This window comes from Lynx canadensis, chromosome B2, assembly GCF_007474595.2.
Source record: "Lynx canadensis isolate LIC74 chromosome B2, mLynCan4.pri.v2, whole genome shotgun sequence".
Lineage (NCBI taxonomy): Eukaryota > Metazoa > Chordata > Mammalia > Carnivora > Felidae > Lynx > Lynx canadensis.
Window position 1 is genome coordinate 119,593,523 of NC_044307.1, and position 24,258 is coordinate 119,617,780.

Genomic DNA, 24,258 nt, shown 5'->3' on the forward strand with positions numbered 1-24,258 from the left:
AACACTAACTTGAAAAGAGGCATACAGCCCTACCTTCATGGCAGCGTTATTTATAATAGTCAAGATATGGAAGCTACATGTGTCCATTAATAGATAAGTGGATAAAAAAATGGTACATACACACACACACACACACACACACACATACACACACACAATGGAATATTACTGAACCATAAAAAGAATGAAACATTACCACTTTTGACAACATGGATGGACCTGGAGGATATTATGCTAAGTGAAATATGTAAGATATAGAAAAAGACAAATATACAATTTCATTTAAGTGTGGAATCTACAAAACAAAACAAATGAACAAACAAAATAAAACAAAACCCGACTCAGAGTTACAGAGAACAGACTGATGGTTGCCAGAGGAAAGGGCATTTGGGGGTGGGCAAAATGCATTAAGGGAAATCAAGAGGCACAAATTTTCAGTTACAAAATAAAATCATAGGAATGTAATGTCCAGCACAGGGAATATAGGCAATAATATTGTATTAACTCTGTATTGTGGCAGATGGTAACTAGACTTGTTATGGTGATCATTTTTGTAGTGTATATATATAAATATTGAATCGCTACGTTGAACACCTAAAACTAATATAATATTGTATGCCAATTATACTTCAATAAAAAAGAAAACAAAACAAAGGGCTGTTTCTTTTAGCAGTATGGTATCTTTCAAATACTTCTTTTTACTACTAGCCAAAGAGTAATTTAAAATCAGCAGAACTATTGTATGATATACAAATTACATTATATGCATCATATGATAATAATACATCTTTGGGGAAAAAAACCACATGGGATATTGACGATTGGGCAATAGGATCAAGGAACATCCAGAATCTTCCTTATGAAAGGGTATTTGAATATTGCATTTTACCTGGAGCTGATGACGTCTTGGAATAAGAGGCTCAACGGGAGTGAAAATAGGCCAGGATCGTGTCAAAAAGAAGTGATATTAAGTGGCAAAGAAGTCTTAAGTGATTTTTTTTTAGGAATGAAAGTCATTATAGTCAGGAGAGGGGAAAGGGAGGGCAGGTCTGTTTATCTTATCACAGATCTTATAAAAAAGCACTCTGACTTTTATTTTTAAACTCCCATTTTACCTTGAAACAAAGGGTTAGTTTCTTGCATAGAGTTCTGTGTGTTTAGAAATTTACTTTGGATCCTCAGACAGGTCTGTAAATTTACACAATGATCACCTCAGGATAGAAGGTCCTTTGGAGCAACTAAGAAAAACCAGTTTGCCTCCTTTGTGGTTTTTAACCTGAAAAGTTTTTTTCAAGGTAAAAACACCTTTTTGTGTTCCAGTAGTCGTGGTCTGAAATTAAAAATGAGCATTAATTTAAAACATAATGTTAACAAGTTATGTTTGCCAATGCTTCGTTTGAAACAAACAAAAAAAAAAATCCTAGGAAGTTGAGAGTAAACAAACCACTACTCCAAAGTGGCAGGTTCACTCTTTAGGAATAAATGGTTGGCTTCAATTTGCGCCTGCTCCACAGTGACTATAACAGGAACACCATCACCAATTCTAAGGGTCCCTTAAAATTTACAAAGTGCTTTCAACCTCCAGAATCTTAATTATCTTTCAAACAGCCTTTCAAGATGAGCAGAACAGATAGTATTATATTATCCTTATTTTTATAATGTGGAAACCAGGGATGCCTGGGTGGCTCAGTTGGTTGAGTGTCCGACTTCAGCTCAGGTCATGATTTCCTGGTTCAGGAGTTCAAGCCCCATCCCGGGCTCTGTGCTGACAGCTCAGAGCCTGGAGCCTGCTTCAGATTCTGTGTCTCCCTCTCTCTCTCTCTGCCCCTCCCCCACTTGTGCTCAGTCTCTCGTTCTCTCTCTCTCTCTGTCTCAAAAATAAATAAAAACATTAAAAAATAAGTAAAAAAAATGTGGAAACCAAAGCAGAAAGAAGTTAGGTAATTTGGCTAGGTCATTCAACCATGAAATAGAGAAACTAGGACTTCCACAAAGGTATTCTGATTACAAAACCTTTTCTCACCACAAAACGATACTTCTTTAACTACCTTAACAAACAGTTGCAGATCCTTCAAAATAGTATATTTGGGTGCAGTCCAGTTGGGATCCACGGATATCAGGCACAACCTAATCATGTGCTTCCCTTCCTGCTCTCACTGTCCCTTCTCTTCAAAGAGAATCTTGGCTCTTCAAAAAAGAATCCCCAAGGAAAATATCTGCAACTAATGGAAAAAGTTGTATGAGTAAATACATTTAGGAGGCAGATTTACCAAACACGTTGGACGCCTAGAAAGAGTATTTTTATATAGGTTTTTATGACTGCCCTGGGATTCCACACAACAGATGGGCAAGTAAGTACTTAGGATGTTTTCAGTACATCACAGAATTGATGTAATGAAAACAATGAAAAAATATGTGAAATATGGATTTTTATTGAACTTATGCAAATAACTATATTGTCAGAAAAATGTAAAAATATTCAGTGCCAAATTTGGAGGGATCAGGTAGGGGGGAAAAAAGGTGTTTTATCTTTGCCCTAAGTCACAGAAAGCTTAAGAAAAAAAGAAAAAGCTTTATTTATATCTAGCAAACCAAACATTACAAAATTAGCAATGTTTCGGGGCACGTGAGCAGCTCAGCTGGTAAAGTGTCCGACTCTTGATTTCGGCTCAGGTCATGATCTCGTGGTTTGTGAGATTGAGCCCCACGTCAAGTGCAGGTCACTGCCGCCTGCTTGGAACTTTCTCTCTCCCTCTGTCTGACCCTCCCTCCTTCAAAAATAAATAAATAACCTTAAAAAAATAGCAACGTTTCAAATAAAAAGTCATAAAAATTATAGGCGTTATTCTCAATTCATTCAGTCCCGTGTAATTACCTCTTGTTGATCTTTTATTATGAAGCCAGCAGTGTCTCCACCAAGGGTTCTATAAATTCTTACTTAGTTGAGTGATATTTGAAAGTTATCAGAAATCTGTACTCCGAAGTACCCGTTAGATTCATGAATTTCTCTGAGGATGAAACACATTTTCAGGAAGCTTTTGTAAAAGGATCCAAATAAAACGGTAACCATCTATACATAACAAAAGACTTAAAATAGCCATAGTTAAACATCTGATGAGAGTTCATTATAATGCAAAAAAAATTGACAAGATCATTTATTTCTGTGACACATGACATTTTAAGATAATAATAAATGGAATTATGGTTGATAATAGGACATATCACAATTAGAGGAATGTTATATAATTCTTAGAATGCTTATATTATTAACATTCATTTATATCATACAATCTAAGAAAGTTTACCATGGCTTATTTGACAATGCTTCTATGTAATTTAATATATTAAATAAGCCTAATTTGTGTAATATTTCTTTTATAAAAAGAGAGAATAAATCTTTTGAGATATCCCAGGGACCCTGTTAAGATTCTCAACATTTGTTTGAGGTCAAAAGACTTTATTTAGAATTTGATTTGGGGGAAGTTTGTAAAAAATACTGAAAAGGTTTTAAAACACTTGGTGAAATAGGATCATAGGTCACTGTGAAACAATACTTAGTTATCTATTTAACCAAAGTGATAATTATAGACCTTATAGGCAAACATAGATGGTTACATAGTTCTGAGCAAAACTTAGCTCTTTTAATATCAAGAGGGTTTAATTTAGTAATCAAAGACCTGATAACACAGGAAATTGTATTGGAAAAACATAGAATCCTTGTTTTCTAAGCAGATTTCTTTAAAAACATAAAACACCTTTATTATCTCTTATGAGAAGCATAAATTCATGTGAGAAGCAGACCAATAGTCCAAGCAAACTTATTTGTTCTTTTAACAGATGAAATAAAACTAAATTCCATTTTGATATATGTACACTATTGATACTCAAGCTTATTTTTTTAATGTTTATTTATTTATTTTTGAAAGAGAGAGAGAAAGAAAGAAGGCTTGAGCATGGGGGGGTGCAGAGAGAGAGAGTGAGAGAGAGAATCTCAAGCAGGCTCCTCACTGTCAGCACAGAGCCCTGATGCAGGGCTTGATCTCATGAACTACAAGATCATGACCTGAGCCAAAACCAAGAGTCGGGTATTTAACCCACTGAGCCACTCAGGCATCCCTCAAGCTTATCTTTTCAATACTAATAACAACTCAATTCAATCCCTTCCAGCTAAATCACATAAAAATTCTTTCCCCACCATAAACCCTCTACAACTTTCTATGTCCATTTTAGTTTGTCTCTTGTTATCTTTCCCATTCAGAAATAATCAGCTTTATTTTGGGACAAAATTACTTTTTCTCTCTCAACAAAAATGCATCTTTATTCCACATTCAATTGCTTGCTGAAAACATATATCCTACTGTTTTTGCATACAGAGTTACCTCTCTTATTTCTAGTAGTTTTAATCACATATATTCGTTAGAATTCTTAACTGTTAGAAACTTTAATTTCTAGTGAAAATTAAAAAGTAAGCAATTATGAACTGTTATATCAGTATTCCTAGATTGGCAAAATTATTAATACACTTCATAATTTCTAGAAGTATATATCTCCTTATAGCACAATTTATTTAACATAACACAAGATATGTTTACTCATACACCCAAATCTCTTTAGTTTCTTTATTTAAAAAAAAGGTCAAAAGTAGGTAAACCTAGACTTGCTTAGCAATTAATGTTTTGGTATTTTATCTTATTTGGAAATGATCTAGATATTCAATAAGTTCCCATAATTTTATTTAACTTAACAAAATCCTAAGGGCAGAAGTTCTGCAGGTTACCAAATAGATTTGGAAAACTTTTTAAGTACACCTATCATAATGCAATCATTGCTAAAAAGTTCACCTAAAAACTCTTCTGTTTAAAGAAGATGAGTAAGTACTCATCATCATCATCAACATCATTGTTGTTATTATTTAACTCATTTATTCTTAACAATCATAGACTACTCATGAGAATTTCTTGAGACATTAAAGCAGTTAGTCATTACCTTAGGTTTTTTTCTTGTGGACAAATTTTGTGACAGAGATAACATGAGCTTATTTTAATTTTAGTAAACCTAGGTGGAATAAAAGTATCATATTTAATGCTGAGAACTCTAAAGACATGTCTATATTCATTAAGCCATAAACTTAAACTTGCTTTAATAACAACTGTTTTCCCAAGGCATGTAATTTTGAAGAGCAATAGAGTTAGTTTCTATTACCCTTTTTTGAGAATTGGAAATACTTAATTTATAAGCACTTAATTTTAACCCGATTAAATAGAGCTCTTTTATGAATTAATTTTGGTGATACTGTCCAGAGGTAGAAAAGTACCATATTTTAATGTACATATTATAGACATACATAGAGGAGAAACATAAATAGTGATCCTATGGCTTTAATTTTAAAATTTTAGTTATGAATCAGGTATAACAATATCAAACTCACTAGGTTATCAATAACATTCGGAATAAGTGTATCCATTCAGATAGCTAAAGCCTTTTACTATTTGCAAAGAAGATTTTTTTTTTTTTTAGTTTATTTATTTTGAAAGAGAGAGAGAGAGGCGGGGGTGAGAAAACAGATAGAAAGGGAGAGAGAGGGGGCACAGAGCCTGATGCAAGTCTCCATCTCATGAAGTGTGAGATCTTGACCTGGGCCAAAATCAAGAGTTTAATGCTGAACTGACTGAGTCACCCAGGCACGCCCGTGGAGAAGACTTTAAAGATTTGTATTTGTCACTGGAAGTGATCTTCAGGAAGCTGTGATATGGAGTTTGGGCAAGGGAGCTTTTTTAGTATTTGTATTTTTTAAAAGCCCTCTTTCTCTTTTCCCCCTTAGTATCAAGCTTCAGTGGGTTGTATTTCCATTTCAAAGACACAATAAGATTTACAGCCTCAAGGAACAGAGGAAGAATACAAGTGTTTTCCTCAGAGTTTGGGGGTATATTTGCCTATTACTGGAAGTAAGCCTGAAGTAACTACTATTTAAATTTTCATTCTTTTTCTCAGGTACAGAACAATTTTGTTTTCAGTGTCTTGGTTTCTTTATAATATCTGCAAATGTCTGAAGGCAAATAGAAAAGGGTCTGAGTGAATTTTGAGCTGCTTTCAGAATTCTGCTTTTGCGTTTCTCAAGTCATTATAAATTAAGAATCATTGATTTTAACTTCTTTTAAAATCTGAGCTTCCACAAGCTGTCTTAAAGAATTGGGTAGTCTTTGCCCTTAGAATGCTTAGAGGTTGATTTGCCCACTCTGCCACTTTATTTTGAATTTGCCTTTTTATATCTATTGGAAAATTCCCAGCTAAGATAGAAATCAAAAGATTTCTATGTTCTGCTGTCTAGGGAAGATGAATTTTTTTGGGAGGGCATTTTGGATACCACAAAGGACCTTGCATAGGAAGGCCTGAAGCTGGCAAAGTCTGATTATAGAACCCAGCAAAAGGAGCCTGATTGCTCTTACTGGGTATTTGTGCTAAATTTATTTCTGGCCTTTTTAGCATTTACATGAGTAACTTGTAGACTTTGGGCCTAGAGATTAGGCTGGCGTGCTCTCTGTAAATCTTATAGGGAAAAGGAAGTTAAACCAAGCAGCTGAGTGTTTAAAGGATTTTCTGGGGGAGGGTGGAGGGGTTTGAGGTGTTAAGAAAATTTGGGGAGATGAGACCAGATTTTAAGAAGGGGAATTTATGTTGAATGTGGACTTTAATTTTGTTTAAAGTTTATTCTGTTCTTTCATCTTGTTCATGGAGTCCCTAAGGCTGGCCGTCATATTTTTTGTATTGACTTTTTAATTTGGTCTTTCTATAGGTACCAATAAGACAATTGTTTAGGATGATGGCCGTCTAAAATGTAGAAGTTTTTTTCAATTCAAAGGATCCATTGTATGACCATTGATGAATAGGATCTTATACTAATATAACTAGTGACTCAAACCAGCAGGTTTTTTGTTTTTGTTTTGTTTTAATGACTCAACCTGTTGGAAAAATGAATAAAGTACTGCACCAAAGATGGCTGATGGGACTAAAACAAGCTCTTGTCTCTCTCTTAGAGACCTCTCTTCCAGGTCCTTCTTGCCCTGTTTGCCATGCGCAGAAAACCCGCCATGGATATGGAAGCTGACAACTGTAAATTACCCTTCCCACTTGCAGTCGGGGCTCAGATCCTTAGAGAAATGGTCTCCTCTGAGCCCGCCATTGTTAAATAAATCTCCAATCCACCAAGATCTCCAAGTGCCGCTTGGTTTTTCCGCCAGCATTCCAGCCTGGTTCCGTAACAAACCAAGGATGCAAGAGGCATCCCACAAGAGAGTGCAAGAGCTACAACCCTCATAGATCCAGGCAGCTTAAAAGGATGGTGAAGTGAAAATGGTTTTTCTGGTCTCTCATAGGAACATGAGATGCCTCCAGTTGTAGGCCCACTAATCTGTGACATTGGGCAGGTGCTACTAAATGGAGACTTTTGTAGCATCAATGGACAACAAGGCTGAGATGACAAAGGTCCTTATGGACTGGGACCTGTTTTGACCAATTTCCCTGAGAGCTGCACATCCAGACAAAGAGAATGCTGCTTGTAAGTTGGTATCTTGAAATCCCAGTCCATTCAACTGGCCACCAAAGTGGACACTGGTGAGTGCATCTTCTGGATGGTGGAGACCAGAGAGAATATTCTCATTGGTCATAAAGTCACACTCTCAGGACATAGAACAGGACAAAAGGTAAAGCCTCATTTAGCTTTCACACAGGGGACCCACAGCAAAGTTTGTTGTAAACTGACACTGGTCTGGTAAGAACTGTGAACTCACCAGTCTGTGAGGCTAGCTTGAACAGCAGGGCTTACAAGGTCTATGCCTGTGTTTTTCCCTGTGATTCTTCCTCCTTATAAATGATATAATAGACAGAAACAAAGAGAAATAGTGGCCATGTTTGGGAGGAAAAGGATCAATACAAACTGAGGGTACTCATACAAAATCTTTACCAGAGACATTATATCCAAGGAACTAGTGGGGCACCTGGGTGGCTCAGTCAGTTAAGCATACGACTTTGGCTCAGATCATCTCACAGTTCATGAGTTCGAGCCTGGCATCGGGCTCTGTGCTGACAGCCCAGAGCCTGGAGCCTGCTTCGGATTCTGTGTCTCCTCTCTCTTTGCCCCTCCCCCACTCACGCTCTGTCTGTCTCTCTCAAAAATAAATAAACATTAAAAAAAATTATCCAAGGAACTAGTTCCACAAATATTTTCTCCTGATAATCCAAATTTCATAAAAGAGCAAAAGGATTTTCACCACTTACACTTCCGTTGAATTCTGTAGATAGAGATCTGGGAGGCTGACTGGTAAGAATTCTTACTTACTGCTGGTGCTTATCAGAGGCCCTGGGATCTTCCAGTTGTAGCCCCAGAACACATGGTGTCCAGCCAGTGAAGTATCCTGCCCACTGTACCAAAACCGTTAGGGAAGGGACAGTTTCCCCAACCCCTCTTGGTTCTTTTGACTGGCCTAATACCTAAATTAACATAGCACAGATTAACAGAAGAAAAATAAATTTAATTTTGTATGTACTGAGCCTCATAAGAAAATGAGATCCAACGAAATGACCAAAGGAGGGAGCTTTTATACCTTTTACACAAAGAAACAATAAATTTGTGAAGAAGTGATAAGACAAGGAAACTTAGATTTGTGTGCTAACTGATGAGGAAACTAAGCAGTTTGTTTACAAAGCCTACTTGACTTTGAATTCCCTATCTTTAGCAATAAGGATGTCTCTATATCCTGGTGCAGGGAGGGTGCCTTTCACATGGGACACTCATTTTCTGCTGTCGGAGAGAAAGAGTCAGAGTGTTCTTTTTGTACTGGCTCTTCTCAAGTAAGTTTAATTCTAGAGATACCATTGGCATTAAGCCTTGGCTCAAAAAAAGCAACTTCATGTTTCAGCTGCTCACCAGATGCGTCTGTCACCAACAGCTGTTTTCCAGACAATCTCAAACATGGCTTACTTCTAGTGAGCAGAAGAACATGATTGAGTGAAACCTTAAAGTCCTTCTGCCTCTCCTGGGAATTACTTCACTTGTGTTTACAATGTTCAGCAATTGCTAGAGAGGGGGCCTAGGCCTCCAGGTCACGTGGCAGTCTCACCTCTGAGCTGGGAAGCCGATTTCTTCTTTATGCACAAAGGCCCAATGTTGTGACCCATGGAGTCCACGTCCTTCTATCTTGAAAGACACGTAATAATCTACTGAAATAAAATTTTGATACCTTTTACGACTTGTGATTTATAAAGCTCAAACATCTCTATTCTGAACAAAATGTAAAAAAAAAAAAAAAACCCAGAATAAATCTTTATGTTACATTTTTTTTCAGTCAAGCATTCATTCCTATGAAGTGTCTTTGAAAGTTTAACTTCATATGATTGAGGAGAAAAAGCACAAGACATTCAATTTCCTGTGACAACCGCCTCTAGGTCACTTGTTGCAATGCCTCAGGACTCAAATTAATTTAAAACAAAAAATATCTTTACTGATCTCCTTCCTTGATATCATTCTGCGACTTGCTTTCTTTTCAATCTCCTTTTTTTTTTTTAAATTTTTTTTCAACGTTTATTTATTTTTGGGACAGAGAGAGACAGAGCATGAACGGGGGGGGGGGGCAGAGAGAGAGGGAGACACAGAATCGGAAACAGGCTCCAGGCTCTGAGCCATCAGCCCAGAGCCTGATGCGGGGCTCGAACTCCCGGACCGCGAGATCGTGACCTGGCTGAAGTCGGACGCTTAACCGACTGCGCCACCCAGGCGCCCCTCAATCTCCTTTTTGATGTATAACTTTTCTTATTTATGTGACTCCCCTTATTTTCAAAATGCATATTTGAATCTATTTTCAAATGTATATTTTATCTAATTTACTATTTCTCTTCCTATTTTCAGAATGCATATACCCGAATCCCATTTCAAATGTGTATTATTGTCATCATCTTTTTGAAGTTTCTTTTTTTTTCCACTTGTAAATTCAAGTGCCCCCCTGCTATCTGGATCCGAAAAATATTTCTGTCAATGTTGGGAGTATCTTGAATTGTTCTCAGGTATAAAAGGGAACCCGTAAAATTGGCAGATAAGAAACTGATATGTGAATGATCTCCAGTTTATGACCCATGATTCATTTATCTCATCTCTTCCTGTCTACAGATGTTACACAATCAGCAAAGGTCAGTTTTCAAAATCATTGGGTCTGTGGTCTTATTTTTACTTCCTCTCGTTAAACCCTACTTATCTTTCAAAGTTTGGTCCAAGCATCACTTCCTCAGGGAATCCTTCTTTGACCACATCCTACCACTGGATAGGATTCCATCCTAATCCTATAGAATTATTTTCTCCACAGAATAAACATCCAGTTTTGTGCTGACAAAGAAGGAAGAGACAGGCCAACTGTATGGAGCTGGGAGAGAATTTGGCTCTCTAAATACTTCTTAAACAGACTTTTAACCAATTATCCTGTTTTTAAGTCCAACTCCTGTGCCCTCTAACAGAGGTAACAGGTGCAGCCCATTCTACATATAAATCTAGTTGCATCTTGGTTTTTTTGCTTCTGGTTTAGGGTTAAACTTTCTTTGGTCTCCTAAAGCAGTTACCAAGGGTCCATCTGTTTTTCCACCCAAAGTTATATATTCTTGGTCATCTCTTCTCCACTTCTCTTTGCCCTTGTGGATTTATGCCTTTAAAAAAAAAAACATTCTGTTATTTTAGTTTAGTTTGGGAGAAAGAGAAAGAAAATATATATGCTTTGATCCATCACCATTTCCCAGAAGTCCCTGTTCATATTACTTCATTGTTTAATTTTTAAAAATCAGCTTTATTGAGGCACTTTTTGTAGACAGTGAAATTCTTTGCTTTTAGGTGTGTTGTTTCATGAGTTTTGACATGTGTGTACATGGAGTCATGAACCACCATGATCATGAAATAAAGCATTTCTATCACTCCCAAAAGCCTCCTTGTGCCCGTTTATAGTCAACACTGACATGCTTTCCGGCACTATAGTTTTGCTCTTCTAGAATTTCCCATAAAATTGTATATAATATTATCCTTTTAATGTTTGGAGGACTCATAGTCTTTGTGTCACCTGTTTCAATACGGGGAATTTGTGACTTCTCTCTTTTTTTTTCCTGGTAAGCCTAACTAGAGGTTTATAAATCTTATAAACTTTTCAAAGAAACATTTTCGGTGTCATTGGTTTTCTTCCCTTTTTTCTGTTCTCAATTTCATTAATTTCTATTCTTCTCTTCACTATTTGCTTCCCTCAGCTTATCTAAATTTAATTTGTTCATTTCATTCTAAGTCATTGATTGGAAACTTCTTTGCTGATACCAGTTTAAACATCATAAAAATTTCCAGTGTGTATTGATTTAGCTGCTTATAACAAATTTTGATTCATTATGTTTTCATTTTCATTAAATTAAAATTCTTTCCATTTTCTCCTGTGATTTTTTTTTTTTTGACCCAAGGGTTATTTACAAGTATGCTATTTAAGGGGCACTTGGGTGGCTCAGTTGGTTAAGTGTCCGACTTTGGCATTGGTCATGATCTCGTGGTCCATGAGTTCCAGCCCCGCATCAGGCTCTGTGCTGAAAGCTCAGAGCCTGGATCCTGCTTCGGATTCTGTGTCTCCCTCTCTCTCTGCCTCTCTCCTGCTCACAGTCTGTTTCTATCTCTTTCCAAAATAGACATGAAAAAATTGTTTTAAAAAAGGAGTATGCTACTTAAGTGCCAAATATTTAGGAATGTTTTTATTTTTAGGTTAAATCTGTTGTGTTCAGAGAACATACTTTGTATGATTTCCATCCTCTTAAAAATATTGTGGCTTATCTTATGATCTATATTGTTTTTTTGTTCCATAAGCACATGAAAAAAAGGTGTATTTGGCTGTTGGGTGGAGTTTTTTATATATATGCCTGCTATGTCATTTTGGTTGATATTGCTATTTAATTCTTCTGTATCTTTACTGATTTTCTATTTGTTCTATCAATTACTGAGAGAAGTGTTGAAATCTTCAAGTATTATTGTAGATTTATTTTTTCAAGTTTATAAGGTTTTGCATATATACTCTGATTAAGTGCATTCACATTTAGGATTGTTACATTTTCTTGATAAACTGGCCCCTTTATCATAAGAAAATGTCTGATATCCTTGGTAAGTTCTTTGTTTTTTGTTTGTTTTTAAACTTCTTTGTTGAATACTATTATAACATGCTCACATTTTTAAAATGTTTATTTATTTATTTTTGAGAGAGAGAGAGAGAACAAGCAGGGGAGGGGCAGAGAGAGGGAAACACAGAATCCAAAGCAGGCTCCAGGCTCTGAGGTGTCAGCACAGAGCCTGATGTGGGGCTCGAACTCAAAAACCATGAGATTATGACCTGAGCTGAAGTTGGACACTTAACCTACTGAGCCACTAAGTTGCCCCAACTAGCTTTCTTTTGATTAATGTTGCATGGTATATCTTTTTCCATCCTTTTCGTCTATCCCATCTGTCTTTACATTTAAGGTGAGTATCTTATGCATAGCATGAAATCAGGTTTTGCGTTTTTATTCATTATGGAAACTAATTAAGGTAGCTTTAATCCATTTAAAAAAGTTTTTTTAAATTTTTATTTACTTTTGAGAGAGAAAGAGAGAGAGAGAGAGAGAGAGCGCACAAGCAGGGGAGGAACAGAGAGAGAGGCAGACACAGAATCTGAAGCAGGCTTTACGTTCCGAGCTGTCAGCACAGAGCCTGATGCGGGGCTCAAACTCGTGAACTTTGAGATCATGATCTGAGCCAAAGTTGGATGCTTAACTGACTGAGCCACCCAGGTGCCCCAGTTTTAGCCCATTTATTTTTTTTTTCAGGGGTAGAATTTAGTGATTCATTACTTACATATAATACCCTGTGCTCTCCCCAACAAGTGCCCTTCTTAGTACCTATCTCCCATTTAGCCCATTCCCCCATCCACTTCCCCTCCAGCAACCCTCAGTTTGTTCTCTGTATTTAGAGTATCTTATGGTTTGCCTCGTTGCCTGTTTTTAATCTTATTTTTCCTTCCCTTCCCATACATTCATCAGTTTTATTTTTTTGAATTCCACATATGAGTGACATTATATGGTATTTGGCTTTCTCTGACTGATTTATTTCACTTAACATAATACACTCTAGTTCCATCCACATTGTTGCAAATGGCAAGATTTCGTTCTTTCTGATGGCTGACTAATATTCCATTGTACCTGTATACCACATCTTCTTTATCCGTTCATCAGTCGATAGACATTTGGGTTCTTCCCATAATTTGGCTATTGTTGATAGTGCTGCTATAAACATTAGGGTGCATGTGCCCCTTGGAAACAGGATTTTTGTAGCCTTTGTATAAATACCAAGTAGTGCAATTACTGGTTTGTAGGGAGCTCTATTTTTATTTTTTTATTTTTTTGAGGAAAAAATGGCTCAAAAGTTTTTGCAAATGGTTGCAACAGTTTGCATTCCCACCAACAATACCAAAGGGTTCCCCTTTCTCCACATCCTTGCCAACATCTGCCGTTTCCTGAGTTGTTACTTTTAGCCATTCTGACAGGTGTGAGATCGTATCTCATTGTGGTTTTGATTTGGATTTCCCTGATGATGAGCGATGTTGAGCATCTTTTAGTGTGTCTGTTAGCCATCTGGACGTCTTGTTTTTAAGGCTATTGTCAATATAAGTAGATTTAAATCTACCATATTATTTATTTTTTATATTCCCATCTTTTGTTTTTTTCCTGTTTCCTCTTTTCCTATTTTTTGGATTAATTTGAATAATTAACTACGATTCTATTTTATCTCCATTATTGGCATATTAGCTCTTTGTTTTGTTTTATTTTACAAGTAGTTTACTTAAAGTTTGCATTATACATCTTTGAACATGTCATAACTTATCCTCCAGTAATTTTGTAACACTTCACCCATAGGGTATGAACTTTATAATGGTAAACTTCCATTTCATTCTCCCATGTTGCATGTTATTGTTGCCATGTCTTTGACTTCTATGTATGTTATTATTAATTTTGTTGCAGTGAATTCTACTTTAAAGATATTAAGAGAAAAATCCCTGTATTTATCTAAACATTTACAATTTCCCATACTCTTTATGCCTTTGTATAGATTTAAATTTTGGTCTGATACCATTTTCCTTCTTCTGAAGAACTTCCTTTGATATTTTTTTACAGTACAATTCTGCTGGGGATATATTCTTTCAGCTTAGTTTGTCTGAATATGTTTTTATTTTACCTTTGTTTTTCAAAGATATTTTTCACTGGGTAAAGAAATCTAGTTTGACAAGTGTTTTTTCTCTCTTTCCTTTGAAGATGTCTCTCCATATCTTATTGCTGCAAAAGATTCCAACAAGTCTGTTGGAATCCCAAGCAGTGTGCACTGTCTGCACAAAGCCTGACAAGGGTCTCAAACTTATGAGCCGTGAGGTCAGAGTCATGGTTCACTTGAGCCAGAATCAAGTGTCAGATGCTTAACCAACTGAACAATCCAGGCGCTCCTAAAATTTTTTTTATGCTAGTTTTCAGCAATCTGACTACGATGTGCCTTGATACAGTTTTGTGTGTGTGTGTGTGTGTGTGTGTGTGTGTGTCTGTCTGTCTGTTCTGCTTGGCATTTGTTCAAATTCTGAAATCTGTGAGTTGATAGATGCCTTAAAAATTGGAAAATTTTGATCCATTTATTCAATTACTTTGTTCCATTGTTTCTTCAAATATTTTTTTCCTAAACTCCCGCCCCCACCTCCACCCCCAAAATCTTTTTCTGAAGTTCTAATTACATTTGTGCTCCTCAAATGTCCTTCAGGTCCCTGATGGTTTGTTCATTACTTTTTAGTCATATTTTTTTCTTTGTGTACTTATTTTGGATAGATTATATTGCTGTGTCTTCAACTCCACTCTTCTTTATACTCTTCTCTTCTTTACTCCACTCTTCTTTATACTCTTCTATATACTGTTTTTAATATGCTCTTAAATCTATCCAGTGTATTTTTCTTTTCAAATATTGCATTTTTCATCTCAAGAAGTTACATTTTTTTAACATCTTTCATTTCTTTCTTCATCATGCTACTGTTTTGCCTGTAACTTCTTTAATATATAAAAATATTTATAATATGTATATAAATGTAATATGTATATAAGTGTATTATATTTATAATATGCTTTGTTATTTCTCCTAAGTCGCTACTAAAAAAAAAAGAATTGGGCTGTTTGTTACATTTTATTAAGCCCTTATCTGCAGCTCCATCATCCCTGTCATTTCCGGGTCTCTTTCTATTGATTAGTTTTTCTCATAGTAAAAATCATATTTTTCAGCCTCCTTAAATGTCTGGAAAGTTTTGACTGGACACTTTGTCATCTGGACATAATTCTGGCCAGATTTTAATTTTTTTTAATGTTTACTTATTTTTGAGACAGATAGAGACAGAGCATGAGAGGGGGAGGGGCAGAGAGAGAGAGGGAGACACAGAGTCTGAAACAGGCTCCAGGCTCTGAGCTGTCAGCACAGAGCCTGACACGGGGCTCAAACCTAGGAACTGTGAGATCATGACAGGAGCCGAAGTTGGATCCTTAACCGACTGAGCCATCCAGGTAACCCATGATCCCCAAAATCTTAAGGGCACCTCTACAGATGCTCAGAGTAACCCTCTCCCCACTTTCCCTTCTCTCTCTCTTTTAGTTATTTCCTATCTGATAATTTTTCCCATAGATCATGGCTGTTTTGACTTCTCTGAATATCAATATTTGACTCTTCGATTTAGTGACACCATAGGGTTTGTTTGGATTTGTCTTCCCTGTGGCCTCAAAGTTGCCTTTCGGTTATAAGCTGATCAAATATAAAGATCACTCTGTTTTACTTATATAAAGGATAGCAGTTCTTACCTGCCTGTACTCAGTATGAAAAAAGTGTTTTTAAATGTTTTGTCTAATTTTATTTCATTGGCAATTCAGCGTTTCTTTGAAAATTCTATTATTAGTGAAGACATTGCTTTCAATGTTTTCTTGGCCATATGCTTTTCTATTTCCATTAAGTGGCTATCTTAAAAAAAATTGGGTCATTTATCATTTTTTCTTAAGTACAAAACTTTTTAAATTGTCATTAACTTTAAATAATTATAAGTTTCATTGCCTATTAATAAAAATAATACTTTATCTATCATATTCATTTATTCTTTCAAAAAATATTTGTTTGAAAGGTCAAGAACTATGAGGTAATTTTTAAAAAATCATCTACATTTTCTTTATATGCATTTGTGAGTTTCTTTTTGTTTTTGTTTTGTTTGTGTATGTGTATGTTTACATTTTATTTTTTGAAAGTTTATTTTGAAATAAAATGTGATATATCCCTTTTTTATTCTGTTTCTCCAATGTTTTCCTTTCAGGTGGCTTAAGGATAGAGACATACAGAACTTCTCTCTGCCCCACTATTCTCCATATTATAAGAATTAAAAACTCTGTCTTACACTAGGCCAGACCTCAGCCTCTGCTGCCCTGGATAATGTCACCAGCACAGTGAGGAAGAGTACATTCTTATTCTTTGGGACCCACAGCTGCAACGTTCTTACCTTCTCCCAAGACTTCAGACTATCCTACAATTATGGCATCTTTGTAACAAATGTTCTTTCCCATGGGTGAGAAGAAAGGCCACGTTGTCCTTCGGGTGGGCCCTTTGGATCCCATGCTCATTCGTGACCAGCTTTCATGACCATATGGATAGAAAAAAAGGGATGCCCCAGATTGGTGAATTTTAAAAAAGTCAGACCTTTTATATATGCATATCAAATGTGGTTATATACTCGGAGGCATATAAATGGATAATAATTTTGAAAAGAATAATGAGTTTTCATTTTTCTGCCTTCATTTCTTTCTTTCTCCTTCTTTCCCTTCCCTATTTCTTTCTGTCTGTCTTTCTCTTGTGTGAGTGATCTGATTCCTGATCAACTAGAATTATCCACCTGCCTCAGAGCTGGGTGAGGAAGGTAAGGTAGGGATCCTTAGCTTCATTATTCCAAATATACAAAGATACAAAGATAAAGGAATTGTTATTACAATCTTTCATCTAAAAGATATCATTTGAATACTTAGCAAGGCAGTAGTCTTCAAAGCCAGGTGTTGTCAAGAATGAAAAGGGTTTCTAAATTTCTCAAATTTCCACAAACATTTAAGAGTGAGGCCTGAAAGAGTTGAATATTAATTTTGCTTTAAATCATGGGAATACAGAACTTAGAATGTGATATATAAGTCCCTTTTATGCCAGAATGAGAGAAAGTTGACTTTGATGCTATGGATTGTGGACAGGAGAAGTGAGAGCATTAATGAAAGCCCTCAGTTAGACACTTTTATGATGACTTTACCTTTTATGAGCTGAAATCCTGGATTGGGGTAAGCATTAGCAGGTTATATAGAAAGCATAAAGTACAGATGCTTTTACTCCACTTCCTGATGAGCCCCCTGGAGGAACCATTGACAGAATGCTCCCCTGACTAATATAGTTAGGCAGAATATGAGTAGCACTCTGAGCTCTCTTTGACTTTCCTGTACAAAGGGAACGATTCACAAGTTCCTGCATGCATTTTGGGGATATGGAAAGTGCTGAGTTGAGAGCCAATGGAGTAATGACATAAACCTTACAGTTAAAGATGAGGTGACCCTAACTCCGAGAGCATAACATGAAGAGCTTGGACCATGCTTGGATGGAGGAAGTGGCTGTAATGAGAAGTATCTGTAGCCCTACCATGGGTTGAGGTAGAGTTTAATCAAATGTAAAGAGTTTCTGAGCTCTGTTGGAGCCAAGAAAACAAGTCAGACATTTACCAACCGCATTTCAGAAGACACAAGTGAATGTGCCCAGAGGCTAGATCAGACCTGACACTGCCCACATAAGATCAGCAAGAGTCTAAAGACAAACCTCCAAAGAAGCAAGCCAATGCAAGCCTCTTCCACACTACTTAATAAGCGCTCTTTCTGTCCAACCCCTGCCAACAAACACCCTGGGGAGCAGAGGTATGGGAGCAAACAGAAAGAAGGGGCACAATTATCCCCCAAACACTGAGTTACTCCAAAGATACTGAAAGGGACTGAGAGAATATGCCCCACGATCACCTCAATCCCTAGTTATCCTGTGAGATGAAGGCTTAGAAGGCAAGATCATTTAATATATGCTGTGCATCTGAATACTAACATATACGTTTGTGTCTTTTCTACACATATTTCCTAACATATCAAGAGGCTTCTAAAGAGCATGCATAATGCCCACAATCTTTTAGTAGCAATTTGTTACCTTGTATGGAACTGCCCGTGGAGACCTCACAATGCTTAGAGAGTTCCAATAGTAAATAAAGCTCTGAAGAGGTTGTAGGGGATGTTTGTTGTTTGGCTATCTAGCATACAATTGTCTTTCTTCTGGAACAACATTATATATTGGGGCATCAGTCCCTTCACACCTTAACTCAGCTCAACAAACATTCAACTTTTTTTTAATGTTTATTTATTCTTGAAAGGGGGGGGGCAATGAATTGGAGAGGGGCAGAGAGAAAGGGAGACACAAAATCTGAAGCAGGCTCCAGGCTCTGAGCTGTCAGCACAGAGCCTGACACGGGGTTTGAACCTAGGAACTGTGAGATCATGACTCACAGTCAGGTACTCAAGTCAGGTACTCAACCAACTGAGCCACCCAGGCGCCCCCACATTGGACTTTTTATATATTACCCCCATCACTGAGCTACCCCAAAGAAATATAAAGGGATTGAGATACTGCGATTTAGTCTCTATGGAGTGGACATGGGCACAGATAGGGAATTCCTAGGCTAGGGTTATAATGAAAACTGAAGGAGAACTTCAATGCTTTGCAGGCTTACTTGGCATACTCAGGATAGAGTGCAAATTGAGAGCCTACGCATCAACGAATCTTTCAGGTACATTTTGTTGGCTTCCATGGCATCTTTAAAAATATTGACTCAGTTGCCAATATTTAAAATTTTAAATAAATATCAAAATTTCCGGCATTAATTAAAAAATCTGAAATGGATTTCCAGCTATGTCAGTGTAAAAGGATTTGCATATTCTCTCTACAAAATAGAAGTATAAAAATGGACAGATCTCTCAATAACAATAATTTCAGGGTTCTGTAAGTTGACCGATGGCAGACAAGTTGAGAAATATTTATTCTTGAAAAACTGCTAGGGCTTTGGATACGAACAGTGAGAATTTGAGGCTTTCAGCCACGAGAGGGGTGGACTTAATTTGGCAGGGTAGTGGTGAGGTATGAAAATGGCAAAGGTAGAAAACAGCAGGACAAATCTGTAGCTATAAGTCCAGGGGAGTATTAAAAAAGGTCAGAAAAAATAATCAGAATCCAGTGTTGCTACAACACATTACCTGACAGCTCAGTTTTCAACCCAAAATTATAATACATGCACAGAAACAAGAAAAAGTGATTCATATTCAAGGGGGAAAAAATCTGTGTGTGTGTGTGTGTGTGTGTGTGTGTGTGCATGTACTCTGTTCTCTTAATTTCTCTAAAAACACATAAGGTTTAAAATAATAACACTGCATCATTGGCTTTATAACACATATAGACTAACATTAAGAGCAAAAGAAAAGGATGAGGAAAGGAAGATGTATTACAGAAAAAAAAACCACTGTATTTTCCCAGAATTAAGTCCGTATTAATCTGAAGCAGGTGGTAAGTTAAAGAGTCATGTTATATAGAGTAACTGCTAAGAAAAACTCCTTTTGTTTTTTAACATTTATTTACTTTTGAGACAAAGAGAGACAGGGCATGAACGGGGGAGGGTCAGAGAGAGAGAGGGAGACACGGAATCTGAAACAGGCTCCAGGCTCTGAGCTGTCAGCACAGAGCCTGACACGGGACTCGAACTCACGGACCGCGAGATCATGACCCGAGCCGAAGTCGGACACTTACCCGACTGAGCCACCCAGGCGCCCCGAAAAACTCCTTTAAAAAAGCTGAAATATAACAGAGGAATTAGCCCAGTATAATAATAATAAAAAAAATAACACAAATGTAAACAAGTGAAGGAAGAGCAGAGGGGGGAAAAAAGACATGAGGCACCTAGAAAGCAAATAGCAAAGTGGCAGACGTGAATTCAGATTGTTGGCACCTTGAGGTTTTGCTGGACATGAGGTATGAGAGATGACGGAAGTGGCAGAGATTGCGGCCAACCGGAAAGTGAAGGAGTGGGCTGGACAGCAGCTCCCTCTAGACGGGGTACGTGTTTTCCATCTTTCCACAGTGTCTATTACTCTCAGTTACAGTTTACACTTCACTCAATTTTCTGTCCGCTTGATGACAAACCATGGCTCCTCCACCCCTGAGGGGCAAGCATCCCTTCCGGACCCCACAGGCTCTCCTTTTATAGATGCATTTTCAATGGCAGCTCTCAAACCTTTCCAGGAATTAAGTGTAACTCATGCATTATTTTTTAAACATTTTTAAATGTTTATTCATTTTTGAGAGAGAGAGAGAAAGAGAGAGAGAGTGAATGGGGAAGAGACAGAGAGAGAGGGAGACACAGAATCTGAAGCAGGCTCCAGGATCTGAGCTGTCAGCACAGAGCCTGACGCAGGGCTGGAACTCAAGGACCGAGAGATCATGACCTGGACTGAGGTCAGACACTTAAGAAACTGAGCCACCCAGGTGCCCCTAAATCATGCATTATTTATGTGAAAATTAAATTGCTTTATTCTGTTAGGGATGTCAGTTGAGTGATTTAAATATGGAAAGGATACACTTACTTTTTTATTATTTTTTATTTTTTTATATTTTGAGACAGCATGAGTGGAGGAGGGGCAAAGAGAGAGTGAGAGAGTGGGGGACAGAGGATCCGAAGCTGGCTCTATGCTGACAGCAGAGAGCCCCATGTAGGGCTCAAACTCATGAACCACGAGATCATGACCTGAACCAAAGTCAGATACTTAGCCGACTGAGCCACCCAGGCAGCCCTAAACATGGAAAGAATACATTTAAACTTTTATGCAAGTTGGGGAAATATTAACATTTTGTTGGCATTTGGAAATAATGGTGTAGTTTTATGGTATTATTTGTAATACCAGTTTATAAACGAGGAAGCCAAGACTCAGAGGTCCTGCAATCTGTCTGGACAAGGTCACATAGTTATGCAAGCTTCTCCCAGAGAGTGTATTTTTGTGCTTACAAAAAAGAAAGAGAAAGGATGTCATACAAAATCTTAATAATAAGTTAACACTATGGAAAACATTTTTTTCCAAGTCTTACAAAGATGAAAGAGCCATGTAGTTTTCTAGACTGGGCTAGATGTCTTTGGTGTTTTACTGGAGAATTGGAGAAAGCTGGAGAAGGTGTGGGGCAGCTGGTAAAAGAATTACTCTACAGCATATTTCCGTTTCTAAAAGCCAAGAAGAACTGTTCCTCAATGTTGAGAAGTCACAGTTCAAACATAGATAAGTCAGTTTTATCTGGTGTTTTGGTCTTATCTGTGTCTCAAGTTTCAGGCAGCAAGGGAGAAACGTTTACATATGTCTGTAGAGTAAAACTTAAGGAATCTCATAAAATCTTAAACTCTCATCTTTACTGTTATACTAGATTAGAGTCTTCAATCATTAAAGCAAAGTGGTTTAGGACCAAGGATGAAATATTCAATACTATTTTTTTAAGTTTATATATTTATTTTGAGAGAGAGAGAGGGAGAGAGAGAGAGAGAACGAACCAGCCGGGGAGGGGCAGGGGCGGGGGGCACAGGATCCAAAATGGGCCCATGCAGGGCTTGAACTCACAAATCGTGAGCTCATGACCTGAGACATTTAATCGACTGAGCCACCTAGGGGCCCTGAAACGTTCGTATTAACCTTGCCCTAACCAAGAAAGTTGTGTTGCAGATTTATGTTTCGTGGTTCTGTTGTACTTAGGAGTGTAAAGCCATCTCGCAGACTATTTGGAATATAAACAAGACTGAGGCAAATCTTTGCTACAGGCATCGTGATGTCTGTAGCTAAATAATCTGAGTGGCATACTTGATCCATTCTTATTCCTTTGATTTCACAATTTCAGTTAGAACTTTTATAGTTACCCATAGATGTTCTGACTGGCACAGGAGAGGCCTGAGCAATGTCAGAGGCCACATCCTGGTGGCCTGTTTGCCGGGCCCACCCTGCAGATGTGTTACATTTTGTTTGGCCTTTCAAGTGTTTAAAGAAATTGTTTTTCTGAGTTTTGTAGACAAAATTTTGCAATCTGGAGAACTCACACAAACATCTAAATTTCCTGTTTCTCTTGAGAAATCTATCTGGCCACAATGGGCACACAATCCTGCTGAGTAAATGCCTCACCCCTATAACAGGGCACACGGTTCACCCACAGTGGGGCTGCCCCTCTTATTTAGGGCATTTGAGTTTGTGACTGCAGACTATGCTGACGGTTCCTATGGGCGAAGCCTTCAAAGTGATGCTACAGTGAAGACACTGATTCCCTGTGTTTTGTTAGGTTCAAAGCCACTTTGGACGTCTCTGTTGAGTTTCTTTTAGATTTGATACTCATTTGACCGGTCTCCATGGCACAGATCTTTGTCCTTGAATCTGATTTTTGGAAGCAGTTAAAGGAAAATTTGGAGCCAAGTTTGGGGTAAAAAATATGTGTGAGTATGAAATAGTGAAAACCTGTTTCTCTTGGGTGGTTTGTAAAGCTGACTCAAAGGTAATTAAAAAAAAAAAAAAGAGCTCAATAATGTTTTGAGGGATGGCTTTTACTTCTTCCAGATGTCAGTTACCTTCCCACTAAACTTTCAAAATATCCTATTTGTGACTCTGTGATGCACATATGACTTGGGTTTTATATTATTTTGTTTATTTTCTTTACCTACTTCGACCAGACTGAGAGCTATTTGAGAAATATGTACTTTTATTCATCTTTGATATGGCATATATAGTTGGAGGTGAAAAGATTGAGTTGAAAAATTCATTATTGAATGAATGAATGAATGAATGGAGTCAATATAAACAGAAAGCACCCTAAATTGACCATCTTAATGTTTATTTTTGAGAAAGGGAATTTGAGCAGAGGAGGGTCAGAGAGAGAGAGAGAGAGAGACAGAGGGAGAGAGAGAGAGAGAGAGAGAGAGAGAGAGACAGAATCTGAAGTAGGCTCCAGGCTCTGAGCTGTCAGCACAGAGCCCCAGGGGCCCAACTCAGCAGATCAAGGCCTGAGCTGAAGTCTGACTCAACCCAGGGAGCCACCCAGGCGCCCCCTAAATTGACTACTTTAAAGGGAACAACACATACTTTATATCTATTAAATATCCATGAATTGCCTACATTCGTGTAACCAAAGTGGATTGAAAATGGATTGGTTTTTTACTGTATAACTTTCTTTGGTCACTGAACTCAGTCCCTGGCATTGCAAGGCAGTTGAAAGTCACCGGTTTCACCTTGACAGAGAAGAATCACTTCGCTACACACGTGTGGTTTTTCCAACCGATGAGCCAGGAAATGTAAAAGTTGTAGAATCAAAGGCGAATCAAAACCCATCAAGAATTATAGCCCACCGTTCGTGTCCTAGTTCAAAAATAAGGTTTCAAAGTATTTCAGACTGTGTTAAAATGTTCAATATCGCTAACCAAGTATCAGGGTCAATTTCAGAATAAGGCAGCATGGGCATTTTGAAACCTTCAACACAGAAAGTCTAAAGGAACTAGTAAGTAAATATATTAAAGCCGGATCAGCGATAAAAACCCAGAAACAACACAACACCGTGAAAAACTAAGTATCCATTATATATGAGCACTTTTGTTAACCAGACATGTTAAGGTTGGCTATTCCTGTCTCAGAGTAGAGTCGTAGTGGGTAGCGGGGCTTTGAGGGAATCCTCGCTCGCTTCTACGCAGGAGAAAAAGGTGGCCCTGTCCCACCCTCGACCCTCCAGCCGATGTGCACGTCCACAGGTCGGCCCGACTCCACTCCCCCGGCGTTAAGAAGCGGCACCAGCCCGGGCTGCATCCTTCTCCTCCTCCCGCTCTATTTTGGGGCCCCATGATCTCATGCCCTCTGCAGACCACATTCGGCAATTCCAGTCCAGGGCGATTGCTGCAAGTGTTCGGAAGGTGCCCGGGGCGCGGCGAGGGGAAAGCTCTGGGGGAAGTTAAAGACGCGCCCACGTAAAGGACCCAAAATAACCGACACGCAGAGTGCCCGAAATCAGACAGGAAGCCAAATAATCCGGGGCGTTGAGTTGCTTTCCCCTCACTT